This window comes from Bombina bombina, chromosome 3 (genome assembly GCF_027579735.1).
Source record: "Bombina bombina isolate aBomBom1 chromosome 3, aBomBom1.pri, whole genome shotgun sequence".
NCBI classification, from domain to species: Eukaryota; Metazoa; Chordata; class Amphibia; order Anura; family Bombinatoridae; genus Bombina; species Bombina bombina.
In genome coordinates, this window is record NC_069501.1 from 390,563,690 (window position 1) to 390,581,207 (window position 17,518).

Sequence of the window (17,518 nt, forward strand, 5' to 3'; positions counted from 1 at the left end):
TAAGATCACTAGTTTCTGAATATAGGCAAACTAAATTGTTGTTTGGTGGCATGGAATCGGTCAAAATGGTTTGGGTCATTGAAGAATCGATATGATCAGTTTTGAGTTTTTATAACAGACTCACCAGACTTAGACAGCGTGAAACATACTGGATCTACTGACTGAAGACTCTTCATCCACAAGGGTTGAATGCCAACCTGGATCTAGCAGCCTTCAATTGATAGACATCTACAGCTATTACAATATTGAATTTATCCTCTTCTGATACAGAATACTAATTTATTTTATAACATTTATAGGCCAGATACACTATTGGAAAAATAGGGCAGAACTACATATCCAGATAGTAATTTTATTATTATTATTATTAATAATCTGATTGCATCTGTTAAATGTGAGAGAAAATAGGTACCAATTAGAAATTTAAATTTATATCAAATTCATATCAAATACCAGATTTCATTATGAAATTTCAGACACAGATTACTAATTATTATTCACACTTTACACATACCATACACTCAAAGAGAAATATTCCTTTTCTTCATCTTTCTAACAAAACAATTATTTTCCCAAACAAACAATTACAAACAACACAACTATAAGCGTGGGTGCACAGGCACATGATGCAGACATTTGACAGGGGAGGGGGGGTTTATAAACATGTTTGCATGCATATGCATATACAAAAATACCTTTGTTTTTTGAATAATTCATTTTATACATACACATCCCTATGTACAAACACACCTTTTTATATTCAAAAAAAGATTGTGTATATTATAACAAACTCGTTTTTTTGAGGTTATATATACATTAATTCACTATAACAAACTATATTGAGGCTATACAAGTATTTATCTTCAACATAAACCAAGTAATAACACTTTTTTAATTCTTCTTATTTATAATGCAAACAACAGGTTAAAGGTCAAGACTCCTATCTAGATCTTTATTATTTATTGAATCACCCTTTTTTACATACACATACTTTTTTACAATTAAACATATTTTTCATATTCAAAAGAATTGTGTCTATCACAATAAACTACTAAGTGAGGTTACATAGGCAATAACTTCTAATGAAAACAAAGTGATAATTTCCTTTTAAAATAGATTATGTTTACTATAACAAACTATTATTGAGGTGAAACATGTTTCAAGCCATTATAACAAACTATATTGAGGCAATACAAGTATCTATCTTCTACAAAAACCTAATAATAACATTTTCTTTAAATCATCACTTTCACCATGCAAACAATAGGTTAAAAGTTTAGACTCCCATTCAGATCCTGATTACTTAATGAACTATGCATTTTCCATACATACACTTATTTTAAATTAAACATATTTTTTTCAAAAGGATTGTGTCTTTCACAATAAATGATTTAGGCCTAGATTTGGAGTTTGGCGTTAGCCGTGAAAACCAGCGTTAGAGGCCCCTAACGCGGGTTTCTTACGGACACCGGTATTTAGAGTTCATTTACCGACACTCAAAAATCACTCAACGCTCAAATTTCTACCGACACCTCAGACCCAGTAGTAAACATATACCGACAAAATAAACATTTACGAATCAAAAAACAAATATTACACAAACTACAGTTACACTCATACAAACACTACACTATGTTTATTTTTAAATTTGAATAATTTTTCATCCAAATACAAAGGATCAAAGTTGCGAGATCTCGGGTGTTAGAAAAAAAAATACACAAATCCATTTTCCCATTGACTTACATTGACACACGGGAAAAGACCCTCATATACCTACATCTAACTAATAACATTATCACAAATATACACTCATCGATGCATACAAACAATATACACCACATGACATACAAAAAATATTTATTTATTACAAAAAGAACACGATTTAGTTACTTTTTCACACAAGCTCATGACGTCACTCACTTTACGAGGAAAACCAGTCTTAGAAAAAAAAAAAGACCAATTTTTAGAGCCTCCATTGACTTCTATTGGGAAGACGTGCTCGTGCACGCGAAACCCACATTTCCCTAACGCATGCAAATAGCGTAGACAGAAAAACTCCAAATACCAGCGCTAGAAAATACATGATTTTATGCGTTAGACCCAGCTATGATAAATAGATCAAGAAATGACTATTTCCCTATGGTGGATTTATCTATTTTAATTATTGAATATTCACAACACCATTAAATTGTTTCACACTTTTAGATTACATCAACTACAAATCAACATCACTAGTAACAAAATTTTATACAAAAAAATATTACATTTAAACGGACACAAAAATAATGTCAAATTTTCAGGATTCACAAACACTACACAATGGGAAACAATTCTCATTTACCTTTATTATTGCATTTCAGTTATTCAACTCATATGCTTGCAGCAACTGCATATCTACATAGGATTAACACATGATCAGTCATGGATGCACATACATTACTTTTAACATTCACTCATACATGTGCATTCAAATGATGGGGGAAAAACACATTACATTCTCTAGAGGAATCACAAAACACAACATATGGATTTTAATGTACTTTTAACATCATGATTCACTCACAAGAAACCATTAGGAATTACGTACAACAAGAACATCATTACACCAGATTACAGATGTCACTTTATGGGAAGGAACAACAATGCCACACCGCTATATAGAAGTCAGCATATGTGGGACACAATCACAATATATACGTACATGTACATAACACGCATCACCCATCACGCAACCACAAAGCACACATTTAGATTTTATTCAGCACACAATAACAATGTAGCACAATACAACAACACAATGAGGATTTCAGAACTACATAGGCAGGTTAATAATATCATGACGTCATTAGAAGATTCAACCATACACATCACAGATTCACCACTGTACCGCCCCTTTCGGAACTTTAACACTCAATACTACAATACAACATATACGTAAAGAACTGTTTGTAACAGCATTATTAGGGAGATTTGAATGGGACAATTAAGAAATATTGTCAGATCGCAAATCACTTATATATATAATACTACAGATGACAGCCGGAAGTTATTCAGTATTAGTGCCATTTTTATGGGACGCATACAATATTGACAGCTCGGCAATCACTTATATATACAATACTACAGATGGCAGATGGGAAGTTCTGAATAATTATTGCGATTTTAAAGGGACGCATACAATATTGACAGCTCGGCAATCACTTATATATACAATACTACAGATGACAGCCGGAAGTTATTCAGTATTAGTGCCATTTTAATGGGACGCATACAATATTGACATCTCGGCAATCACTTATATATACAATACTACAGATGGCAGATGTTACTTTATCGTTTACAAACAATATTTCAGCAACATTGATCGATCACATTATATGCACATTATATACAACTATGCACTTTCATTCATGTTAGCCTGGACGTGTGCTTGTTACTATAAGATCGCGTTTAAGAAATATTGATTATGCATATGAACATGCACTGTATGTGTGATATTTGACACTTTCACATTGAGATTCATTGTTGGAAAACAACATTTCAGCAAACAACAAAAAAACGCCCACTGTGAAAGCATTCGCGCCGCTCACATACAAACAAGTGAATACAATTAGCAATCATTACAAACTCACTACCATTGGACTAATTGTACTATAAATCCCCCACACAACATGGCCAAAGCATCACTTGTGATCCACATCAGATCAAGTGTTTACCTTGTTACGCTGTTTTCAAAGATGGATGATGACGAGGACATGGTAGACGCTGCTGGTGCTGCTATTGGCGAACTAGCTGTTGATCGAATCAGGCAGCCTTGGCGGCTCAGACTGAGACAAAGGGGTCATCTGGTTCGAGGTCCTCGTGTCTACAGGGTGAGACCAACCTTGGAAAACATGAGCGACTTTGAGGTTTATGATAAGTATCGGCTCGATCGCGAACAGCTCATTGGCCTTTACGATCTTCTTAAACCTCATTTGGAGCCACGTATACAAATAAGGACTGCTGTTCCCCCCATGAGTAAGATGCTAAGCTGTCTATACGTCTTGGCCTCTGGGAGTTTTCAATCCGGAGAACTGTACATGCATGGCCTGTCTCAAAATACATTCTCTGGGGTGTTTGATAACTTTCTGGACGCCATGGTACGTATCAGTAAGCAATACATAGGATTCCCACAAAATGATGCTGATTGGAGGCGCCTGAAGCGGGAATTCTTTGATATTGCTGAATTGCCCAATGTCTTGGGAGCCATAGATTGTACCCACATTGCGCTGCGTGCTCCAATTGATGACTTGCCCTTCAGAAATCGCAAACATTTTCATAGCCTCAACGTGCAGTATGTTTGTGACGCACGGATGAGGATTATGCATGTGTGTGCGAATTTTGCAGGAGCTTGTCATGATGCCCGCATCCTCTTTCAGTCGTCCCTGTGGAGACAGTTTGAGGAAAGACAAATGCCCCCTGGTTATCTCGTTGGTGAGTATTTGTGCACAACATGGTTAATTAGTTTGACAATTGCCACTGTAGTTTTAAAATGTTAGCGTCATGTTCAGCTATAGGATGCAATTTAACCATTTTTTTTTCCCCCCGCTAATGTCTAGTTTTAGTTCAATGCAGATATGTAGCATGTCTTACCTTAAATGCTCAGATAGAGAATGCAATGTAACCATGTAGTTAGCATTTTACACAAGGTTTGGTTTAGGAGAAATACGCATATGTAGCATGTCTTAGCTGAAATGGGAAGATATTAGCTAATGCAATTTAACCATGTCATTGTCTTTTTCCGCTAATGTCTAGTTTTAGTTCAATGCAGATATGTAGCATGTCTTACCTTAAATGCTCAGATAGAGAATGCAATGTAACCATGTAGTTAGCATTTTACACAAGGTTTGGTTTAGGAGAAATACGCATATGTAGCATGTCTTAGATGAAATGGGAAGATAGAGAATAATATAGAACTAGAATTTTTTTAATTTTTATAAAAAAATTGTTACTGGATTATCGTGTACAAAACTTTTTATTGGACTCCAAATACTATTTTGAGGATTCTGTTTGAATTATGTTCTGTTCATAATTTATAGGTGATTCTGGGTACATGAGCCAGCCTTGGCTCATTACCCCCTTGCGTAGCCCGACTGATGTGTCTGAGGAGCGCTACAATAGGGCTCATAAGAGAACCAGGGCGGTGGTTGAACGGATGTTCGGGCTCCTGAAGATGAGGTTCAGGTGCCTGGACAGGTCGGGAGGAGCCCTCCAGTACAACCCAAAGAAGGTGGCTAAGATCGTTGTAGCCTGTAGCGTCCTGCATAATATTGCACAGCGGGCTGGGATGCTGCAGGCCGTCCCGGTGGACAGAAACCTCCTCAGAGATGAGGAGGATGATCCTGTTCTAGAGGGGCCATTCCAGGACGAGGGGCTCAATGTCAGAGCAGACGTCATCAACCGCCACTTTAGACGGTAAAGAATAGAAGTTAGACTGGAGTATTGGCAATAGATGTGAACTCTAGGGAAATGACAAGTAGAGAATTGTGCAAACATGTTAGGATTGTTCATCAAATGCTAAAAATGTGTTTCATGTATTAATATAGGTGATGCTCTGGCCATTGGGTCCTGTAGTGAGTCTTTGCCACCTGGTTTTTAAAGAGGACATCAGATGGTAAGTATAAATGTATGGACTGTTGCTGGCATGAATTGTACACAAATACATCATATGGCATACATTTTCTAAACTAGTATTTAGTTTACACATTACTTAAAATGTAAATACTCAGAAAGGAATCCTCTAGCATGACTATGGTTCAATGTCACACATTAGAGGTTTGTTCTGCTCAATATGACTCATCTTCACACTTGATAGAAAATAACACAAGATGCTACACACGCTTAGTAAGCTAGTGACAGAAATTTATTATGAAATGGGGCGTGGGAGAGGGGTACAGAACTGATTCACACACTTGTAGTAAATTTTTATTAAACTTTTTCTGCCATTAGGGAGCTGACTTAATCTAAAGACTGAAAGGGAAGAATTAGAAGCCTGACAGTGAAGATTGCCCAGACTGACAGTGGAAAAATCCAAGATTGAAATTGAAGTATAACAATGGGATCATGTCTGGCATTATCTTTCAAATCTGCTGACCTTGAAAACCATACAAAGACATGTTCACATGGTAAGTGCCAACTATTTGATAGAATAAGGCTGTGGAGGCATCCTATAGGAGACACTTAGATGATTTTCTAATTTTTAGATGGTATTTCCCAGTCCTCTATTTTTTAAATGATGAATAAGACACCTATTGAAGATCAACTGTTTACCCCTGAATTGACTTTCAAAGACCATGCATTATCCAGGTTGGTGTACCAATGCATGCTAGTGAAGACTGTTGAATATTAGTAGCTTACATACATTAGTCATGTTTAGTTCATAATTAGATATTTAGGCATCACAATCAGACACTTAGATGAATTTCTAATTTTTAAATTGTATTTTAATCCTCTATTTTATGAAGTGATGAATAAGACACCTATTGAAGATCAACAGTTTACCCCTGAATTGACTTTCAAAGACCATGCATTATCCAGGTTGGTGTACCAATGTATGCTAGTGAAGACTGTTGAATATTATAACTTACATACATTAGTCATATTTAGTTCATAATTAGATATTTAGGCATCACAATCAGACACTTAGATGATTTTCTAATTTTTAGATTGGATTTTAATCCTCTATTTTATGAAGTGATGAATAAGACACCTATTGAAGAGCAACTGTTTACCCCTGAATTGACTTTCAAAGACCATGCATTATCCAGGTTGGTTTACCAATGCATGCTAGTGAAGACTGTTGAATATTAGTAGCTTACATACATTAGTCATGTTTAGTTCATAATTAGATATTTAGGCATCACAATCAGAAAAAGGAATACATATTATAGTTGATATAGAGGTATTTGAATGGACATGAAATATTACATTTATGTTCAGCATACATATGTATTTATTATTGGAATGTGATATACATTATTATGTATAATTCGAAATTCTGATATTTAAATGTAATTTTTCAAACACAATATAATGGTGTATGTTTATTTTATTTAGTTTAAAATTTAAATCATAAATATCTTTATAAAATGTTGAACAAAGTTAGAGCAAAGACACAAGATGATTGTAAATGTATTTTATGAATATTTTACAATGTGTGTATTAACTTTGAAAAAAAATCTTTTTTAATTTCAGATTGTCATCTGATGACTTCCAGGACTATTTTTTGTTTTCAAAAATTTTTAATTTTTTTAAATGTTAATAATCCACATTTTATTATTAAATATCCTCTTTTGAACAGATTATAATAAATATCCATATAATCTGTCAATAAAAACAATTTGACTCCCATGACTGGTAGTTGTCTATTTGACAAGCACATGCATAAGGTCAAATAATGCATTAATTTTATAAAATCCACTGATTCAGAGAATATTAAATTAAACTATCTTTTTTAAATTAATTGAGGAGTGAGATCCATCGATGTTTTTCTTTTGAAATTCTTAGATGTTCAAATAATTTCGGATATGTATTCAAAATTTGACATTAATTATTTTGTTTCACTTTTAAGAAGGGGAAGTGGTTCACTTACATTAAAGTGACAGTGTTGTTGAATGTAAAATTAATTTTATAAGATCTTGTATCTTCCTTAGGTATCTCAAAACATTATTCTATTAAATGTATCAATATTTACATTTCTAAATGGTAGGTCATTTAACGTCATATTTTTCATAAGCTAGTTATTGGATGCCATGTTAATAGATTTTATTTTCTTGTGGAGTCATTTAAAGGGACATTTTACTATAGTTATTAATATTATGTAGTTTTTAAAATCTTACCTCTTGGGTTAGACATCACATATGTATATATAATTTTCATTCCCCTTTAGTTTCTTTTGTCAATGTTAAATCAACATTCAAAATGTTTTGGTCCTTAAAGGGACATTCACAAAGTATATTGTGTCTTAATTTTTAAAAAATCTTAAAAGAATTTAAACATATTTAGAAAGTACTATAGAATTACATTCAGTCTTTAAATATACTTTGAAAAATATACATCAATGCACATATCTTAGTCAATTACATAAGGCATCTAAGTGCAACCAACAATCATCATCATCATCATCAAAATAGCCTATGTAGATATGTATTTAATCCAAGAATATATATAATTACAATCTAATTATTGAATAACAAAACATATTAAGGTGTTAAAATATTATAATCTTATCCAAAATGCATACATAACATATAGCTTAATGTCCCTCTAAGCTGAAGACTGCAAAATACATCCATTACAATATATATTTCAGGCAGTGTGTAAAACAATCCAGAAGTAAATATAAATATGCTTTACTCATATGTTATACTAATTTAGCAAAAGGAAGGTGCCTAGGTTTATGATTTTTCAAGCATTATTGTGAAATGTCTCTTTAAAGGGACATGAACCCAAAATATACTTAAAGGGAGACAGTTAAAAAATTATTGATTTATACATTCTGAATGAGTATTGTATTTTAAGCAACTTTTAAATTTGTCTCAGATTATCAATGTTCCTCGTGATGTTGCTATCATTATTTTAAAAATAAGGCATTAAATAGATAATTTTTTTTGCTTCAGTACTCTGGACAGAACTTTTTTTTGTTTGGTTGGATTAATTGATCCAACAATCATCAAGGAAAACCCAGGTTTTTTGCAAAAATTGTCCGTAATCTAAAATATCATTATTGATTTGCAAAGAAAAATAACAAGATATTTCTTAACATTTGAGAATCGGATTAAATTATAAAGTTGCTTAACATTTCATGCTCAGTCTGAATCACGAACGCTAAATTTGTTTGGACAGTGTCCCTTTAAGAGATTTAAAGAGTGTATTTACTTCTCTTCTTATCTTGACATACTTTGCTTGAAAAGCATATCGAGATAGGCTCAGTAGATGAAGATTGGTGGATGCACAGAGATGCCTTATGTGATTGGCTCAACCATGTGCATTTAAATTTCTTCTGTTGAGGATATCTAAATACTAAGATGAATTGAGTTACATTTTAAAGTCTAAAAGTTTTTCAATCTCTACAGATCATTTGATAGAATTGTTTGTTTGTAATGTCTATTTAAAAATAAAGACGCCATTGCACAATAACATATATGAGCACTTCAGACAAATACAAGCTCGAGGTTTATTTACTAATAACAAACAAACCTGTAGTTTAACATTTATAAACCGATTATCCAAGTTAATGACATTATAACCTGAATTTGAACATTCAGAAATGTTGCGTGGGAAACGGATCTTGAAACACCAGATTTGCATCTTTAAACATTAGAGTCTAATGTCACGCAATAGCACACAATCAATGTGCTTTATAAATACATTTAATAGAGCAATGTCAATACTTCACAATAAGTCAACAAATTGATTTTATGAACAATAAAGACATACAATATTAAATGTGTATTTGTATTAAAGAAACAGACCGTTATTAAACCGAAAAATGTCTACAACATTTAATAATGTGACACTATTAGATTTTAAAGAGAATTTAAACTTTAATATTTAACGGATCACGGATATTAAATCTGCGTCACACATATCCGCATGACAGGCCCATGAGTTACAAATAAGTCTACATGAAAAATGAAGTAACAGCACCACCAAGCGGTATGTGTAAGGAAGTTACTAAGATGTGAAACATTAAGGAACGGCCAATCCGAGTTCATCACACAAACACAACTTGAGTCAGGATGGTCTCACAGACATTCTAACAATATTTCAAACTTTTATCCAATCAGATGTACAGATAACTTGTCCCATGGTGCATCTCATGTTTACTTCACCATATAAAAGTCCATTACACGTTGCCATCTTTGTCAGTTCTCTAATGCCTGCAGGCAATATATATTTTTTTATTTAAAAAAAAAAATCAACAACCCAGCAGGCATGTCACCTCCCAGATTCACCAAGCAGGAGAGCGCTGCACTGGTCCACGCCGTCAAGAACTTTTATCCCCAGCTGTTTGGGAACAAGAGGAGGTCGACAGATGCGCCTGTTAAGAAGGCCCTCTGGGAGCCTATCACCAATGCGGTTAGATTGGTGTGTGACGTCCAGAGGAGCCAGGATCAGATCATGAGGAGATTCGGAGATATGAGGTTGCGCTTGACAAAAAAAGTCAACCTCATAAGGGAGTGGGTACAAGCCCGTAAAAGAAGGGGCCAAAGAAAGGCCCCGTGGAAACTCTACCTACTCCCTTATGAGGTGACTTTATGCGAGCTCCTCAATCTCCGGGTCCCCAAAAGATTTAGATCCTCGCCATCCTCAGCCTCCTCTTCTTCCCTCCCAGCTGCGGGATCTGAAATTCCTGACGCGGGGGCCAGGGCAGCTGCTTCTCCATCCGGTGGCCTGGGAGGAGCCGATAGAGAATCTGAACCAGGTAACTATCCATCTTCATATAATATCTTAATATTTGCTTATTTATTTAAAAATGTGTATATAGTCAGATCCTAAACCTATCCAGATCTCACAACATACACTACATATGATGTTTAGATATCTGATTTTAGATTAGTGACACATGAAATAGGAATGATGTTTCTTGCGCTCTACAGAATATGCGCAATGATCGCGAAAATGGAATTGCGCATCCACGTTAACATGGCTTTGCTGTAAGTGGCATTGCTTTATACATGTTGGTCAAATGACGGATGCATTATTCTGCTTGGAATCATTGCGCAATGATCGCGAAAATGGAATTGCGCATCCACGTTAACATGGCTTTGCTGTAAGTGGCATTGCTTTATACATGTTGGTCAAATGACGGATGCGTTATTCTGCTTGGAATCATTGCGCAATGATCGCGAAAATGGAATTGCGCATCCACGTTAACATGGCTTTGCTGTAAGTGGCATTGCTTTATACATGTTGGTCAAATGACGGATGCGTTATTCTGCTTGGAATCATTGCGCAATAATCGCGAAAATGGAATTGCGCATCCATGTTAACATGGCTTTGCTGTAAGTGGCATTGCTTTATACATGTTGGTCAAATGACGGATGCATTATTCTGCTTGGAATCATTGCGCAATGATCGCGAAAATGGAATTGCGCATCCACGTTAACATGGCTTTGCTGTAAGTGGCATTGCTTTATACATGTTGGTCAAATGACGGATGCGTTATTCTGCTTGGAATCATTGCGCAATAATCGCGAAAATGGAATTGCGCATCCACGTTAACATGGCTTTGCTGTAAGTGGCATTGCTTTATACATGTTGGTCAAATGACGGATGCGTTATTCCGCTTGGAATCATTGCGCAATGATCACGAAAATGGAATTGCGCATCCACGTTAACATGGCTTTGCTGTAAGTGGCATTGCTTTATACATGTTGGTCAAATGACGGATGCGTTATTCCGCTTGGAATCATTGCGCAATGATCGCGAAAATGGAATTGCGCATCCACGTTAACATGGCTTTGCTGTAAGTGGCATTGCTTTATACATGTTGGTCAAATGACGGATGCGTTATTCCGCTTGGAATCATTGCGCAATGATCGCGAAAATGGAATTGCGCATCCACGTTAACATGGCTTTGCTGTAAGTGGCATTGCTTTATACATGTTGGTCAAATGACGGATGCGTTATTCCGCTTGGAATCATTGCGCAATGATCGCGAAAATGGAATTGCGCATCCACGTTAACATGGCTTTGCTGTAAGTGGCATTGCTTTATACATGTTGGTCAAAATGAAATGTGAATTATTATATATGTGAAGAATACAGTATTCTTATTTTCAATAGTATACATAATTAAAAAAAAAACAGAATCCAAAAAAAACAAAAACATATGCCCATCAATTGATGAGAATGAAATAACAACAATAAATAATTAAAGCTACACTAAACAACACAACTGATTGAAAATAAGAGTACAGGATATATTTATCATTAATTTAATTGAGGAAACAATTAACTCATGGGACTACCAAAAGATTCATATTTTTTAATTGATTTGCTAATAATGTAAATATTTTAAACATGGCATGATTTGTATTAATGATATCCAATCCTCATTTAATATATTACAGATCTGGATGTTGGTGCTGGATCTTCAAGCCAGGGCTTGTCACAGTATGGTATGTCTCATTTTAATTGACATTTGTCTTAGAAACATGGACAGAACATTACATACTAAATCCACATTGTTCAAGATTTATATGTATCTGCAAAATGGATTAATAAAATATTTACAAATAAGAATTTTTAAAAAATAAACAGAGGATTACATTGTAAGACTACTCTGAATTTTTTTAAAATTTAAAAGATCCCATCTATTCTGGATATCTTAATTTTAATTTAAGATTCTTTGAATGTCCAATTTATATTCTTCCCTTGTGTATTGCTTAATCTTATTTGTATACATTTTTTAAAAAACTCACACACTTTTGCATTGATTTTTTTTTTTTAAATATAGATTCCATTTTTGAAATTGATCACGTCATTTAAGGGACATGCCAACGAAATGTTACATTGAATGATTTTTAAACGTGATTTTATTGTTTTCTTTAAACATTTTATGATCTACATTGGTTCAGTCTATTATTTTAGTTCTTCTAAAAACATATTGATTTTGGTTTATGTTAAACAATGCATTACTGGTATTATCCGGCTGTTTTTTTATGCCTAAATTTGCATTGGGTCAAAAGTTAAAATCATGTGTTGAGATAACAGTAGTACATAGTTTCAAAAAGAATACAATTACACATTTAGAGCTTCATGTCCCTTTAATAGCTGAAAATTAAATAATTCAAAGGATATCCTTAAATAACATATTAGATTGGAATTGCATGCTCAATCCCATTCATTACATCAACATATGGAGTAGAGAATTCATTAACACCAACATTGTCAAATCAATATAATTTTAAATTAAAGGGATACTGAGCTAAAATTATTAATGTTGTCATTCAGATAGAGCATGCAATATGAATCAACATTTAAATATAATACTATAATCATATGTGAAATATTCTATTGCTAAATGTGTTTTAAAATCAAGAATGTACGTTTATCTGCAGCTTGATGATTGATGATTGGTGGATACCTTCAACAAACAATATTTATTGAATCCAATATTGCTTATCTGCCTTTAAGATTAAAATGTAGCAACATTAAAATTATAATTGATCATTTGGAACAGTTTGAACAGTGAAATCAATGATTGAAATAAATCATGTCAGTGTCCCTTTAATAAACAATAGATTCATTAATCCTTCCATTCTTTGGATTAGACAATATTGATATATAATTCACATATTCACTGTTGGAGTTACTTTATAGATATAAGCAGACTCTAACAGCACCATGATTACATATTTGTACTAATCAATTTGGTTTGGTATTGTGATCAATATGTGTTGTGTCCTAAACAAGATTACTGTACATTGCACAAATGGCTCGATGTGCCACATGTCTTTGTTTATATTTGTCAACAGCTGTTATTCAAAATGTGGTTTGTGTGTATTCTTTGAAGAACATTGATCAATGGGTATATTTAGATATGCAATAGCATCGTATGAGATGAGTTTGATATGTAATATAGTCAGAAATTAAACATATGTTCAATACATCATTTTTTACAGAATACCCTTGATTCAATCAAGCATTTTATTTTATAATGACTGCTCTATTCTTCACATTTTCAAGTTGATTATTCTTATAAATCGATCCAGATGTGATTTAGTGCTATCCCAAATGTGTTCACTAATATATATCTATATCATTCATAGAGAGAGTTGGTGTGGGGAGCCCAGAGGAATCCAGCACTGACACAGAGCCGCCTTTGCGGTCTTCTGGTAAGTCCATTGACTCATTTATATGTCATTGAAGGTGTATTGGTAATCAATATTATGAGCATGATTCTGATGAAGCATAACATTTGAAACAAACATATAATTGACTCCTCTGATTATATATTAATTTTATTTGAATATTGAAAAATTAAGAATTAAAACTTTCTTAGTCTACACCTTTGTTATTCAGAAGATGCATATGTTTGTTTCCAGGTTCATTTTTGACAACAATCATCAAGTGATACACACATGAGAAATCTTAAATGTTCAATGTACTATGCTTTTATGATTTTAAAATTAATACAAACAATAAATAGAAAATCTGAATCATTGATAATAACAAATATAATGTCATTTGTATGCTCCATCAAAATGATGTAAATCATAACTTTGGGTGTGTATATCTTTAATGCAACATTGATGTGTGTCTTTGAGCAACAGTAACATATGTTATAATATCTGATCTTAACATGTACACAACATGTTATGTTTTACAGAGATTGATTTAACATGTGGGACGGAGGAGGAAGAGGCTTCCTTGGAGTCTGATGGTATGTGAAATATATCTAACATGTATCCAACATGTTTATTTATTGGAAATCATTTTATTGAAGACATTCAAAGTCTACAGCTTTTGCACTTTAAAAAGGAATATTATTTGTCTGTTCAAATACACTACTGCCCCCTTTATATATCAGGTAGCATGAAGATATGCTTGGATTTGTTTAAATATTTGGATTTGAAATTCATGCCATCATGATGTCACATGCATATTCTAGGCCAAACCACAATAATAATTTTTGAATTGTACAGACAGTCATTGATATTCATCTGAGTGCCTATATGCATACCATATCCTCATGTCATCATTGTTTAGAAATTCAAACACACTTCTAATTATATCGCAAACATAATCAAGTTGAAATGCGTTGATTTGATTTCATGATGTATGAGATGTTAATATATATATTATATTTATTTCAGATGGATCCTCTGCTTCTGGTCATCATTGTTCCTCCCCTGCCCAGCCCCCTGCCCAGTCCCCTGCCCAGCCCCCTGCCCAGTCCCCTGCCCAGTCCCCTGCCCAGTCCCCTGCGCAGCCCCCTGCCCAGTCCCCTGCCCAGTCCCCTGCGCAGCCCCCTGCCCAGCCCCCTGCCCAGTCCCCTTCCCCTCCCTGCCCTTCCCATTTGTCCCGTCATATCCCTCCCAAAAAACGCCCCTACCTCCCCCTTCGCCGCTCTCCCCGTCTTTTGGCCCGTAGAGCTACCCCAGCTGCCCAGCCCCCAACTCACCACTCCCCAGCTGTACGGGCTACCCCAGAGCAGCAGCCCATCCCTCCCCGACCCAATCCCATCCCTCCCCCCTGTCTCAACCTTCATTGTCCTGGGTGTCGGATTGTCCTTCCCAGGCACATCTGTAAGTATCATTCAAAATCAACATTATAAGATACTTAAAGGTACACTGAAGGCAAATTGTTTCTATTGTGATTCAAATAGAGCATGCAATGTTAATGAAATTTATAATTTACTACTCTTATGAATTATTCTTCATTCTCTTGCTATCTTTATTGAAACAAAGAAATGCCTAGAATTAATTTTAAATTGAAAATAAGTCTGGACATCATTTCTTTATTGTTGGATGAATGTATCCATCAATCAGCAGGGACAACCAAAGTTGATAAACACATATGGCCTGCCCTATAAACCTACATTCTTGCATTCAAAATCTATCTAGAGAATTCTAACATTTAAAGAATATGTGTAATTTTTTATTATTTGTAATGTCATGCTCTATCTGAATCAGTCAATTAAATATTTAGGTTCAGTGTCTCTTTAATTTGATATCACTACATATACCAATCACCACTACTTGGATCCAACAATTTATGTACAAATGTTGATACATTATCTCTTGTCTAACCCAGTGGGAATGTAATTTCTTCAGGTTGCTATGTTTACACAGCTTGTCCTCAACGACAAAATGTTTAAGGATAGGTGTGCCTACCACAGTATAATTAAAATATTTAAATTGCTAATGTAAGTACAATGTAAATCCTTTAACAAGATTTTATACACTCAAGCTGTATAAGTGGATCATCGAAAACCAATTAAAGGGGACAACATGTTTGAGTAAACTGTCCCTTTAATGATTTCGGTCTGTCTGAATAACATATTTAATGTGTAAAGAATCAATTTCAACAAATTGATGTAAAGAATGATTTGTCTTTATGATGACAATGTATCTTTGCTTATTTTTTCTTCGGTTGTGTAATTATCCTTAATATTTTATTTATTCTTTATTTTAGGCTGTGACTCAACATGGCTCATGCTAGAAGGTATAGCACGTGTAGAGCAGGCCGTGTTGAGGAACGCAGCTGTCCTGAGAGGGATGAACGACACCATGCAGGCCCAGCTCCAGGTTCAGCATTTGACTCTTCGCCAGATCATGAGATTACGTTCAATGCCTGAATCTGGAGCTGGACATGCACAGGACGATGAAGGGGATGACCAGTAAGTGGAGGATCTGGAGATGCTCCAAGGGCGCAGAGAAGAATCCTCCGTCCACATGTTGATGTATTTTTTATGGTTGCCATTTGGCCTTTTTTTCAGTTTATTGTTGTGCCTGTTGCACTCTTTTACCTTGTCATATATCTACAATGGGGCTATGCTGGCCCTTGGCAACTCTCTTCATGGACTGTGATGCACTGTGTTACCTTGTCATATGGCTCAAATGGGGCTATGCTGGCCCTTGGCAACTCTCTTCATGGACTGTGATGCACTGTGTTACCTTGTCATATGGCTCAAATGGGGCTATGCTGGCCCTTGGCAACTCTCTTCATGGACTGTGATGCACTGTGTTACCTTGTCATATGGCTCAAATGGGGCTATGCTGGCCCTTGGCAACTCTCTTCATGGACTGTGATGCACTGTGTTACCTTGTCATATGCCTCCAATGGGGCTATGCTGGCCCTTGGCAACTCTCTTCATGGACTGTGATGCACTGTGTTACCTTGTCATATGGCTCAAATGGGGCTATGCTGGTCCTTGGCAACTCTCTTCATGGACTGTGATGCACTGTGTTACCTTGTCATATGTCTCCAATGGGGCTATGCTGGCCCTTGGCAACTTTCTTCATGGACTGTGATGCACTGTGTTACCTTGTCATATGTCTCCAATGGGGCTATTCTGGCCCTTGGCAACTCTCTTCATGGACTGTGATGCACTGTGTTACCTTGTCATATGTCTCCAATGGGGCTATGCTGGCCCTTGGCAACTCTCTTCATGGACTGTGATGCACTGTGTTACCTTGTCATATGTCTCCAATGGGGCTATGCTGGCCCTTGGCAACTCTCTTCATGGACTGTGATGCACTGTGTTACCTTGTCATATGTCTCCAATGGGGCTATGCTGGCCCTTGGCAACTCTCTTCATGGACTGTGATGCACTGTGTTACCTTGTCATATGTCTCCAATGGGGCTATGCTGGCCCTTGGCAACTCTCTTCATGGACTGTGATGCACTCTGTTACCTTGTCATATGGCTCAAATATTCCTTATTTTTACAAGATTATTTATAAACGTTGTTGATGTTTTCTTACATCCTAATAAAAGACATGTCATTGCATGATTCTTTGTCCTCAT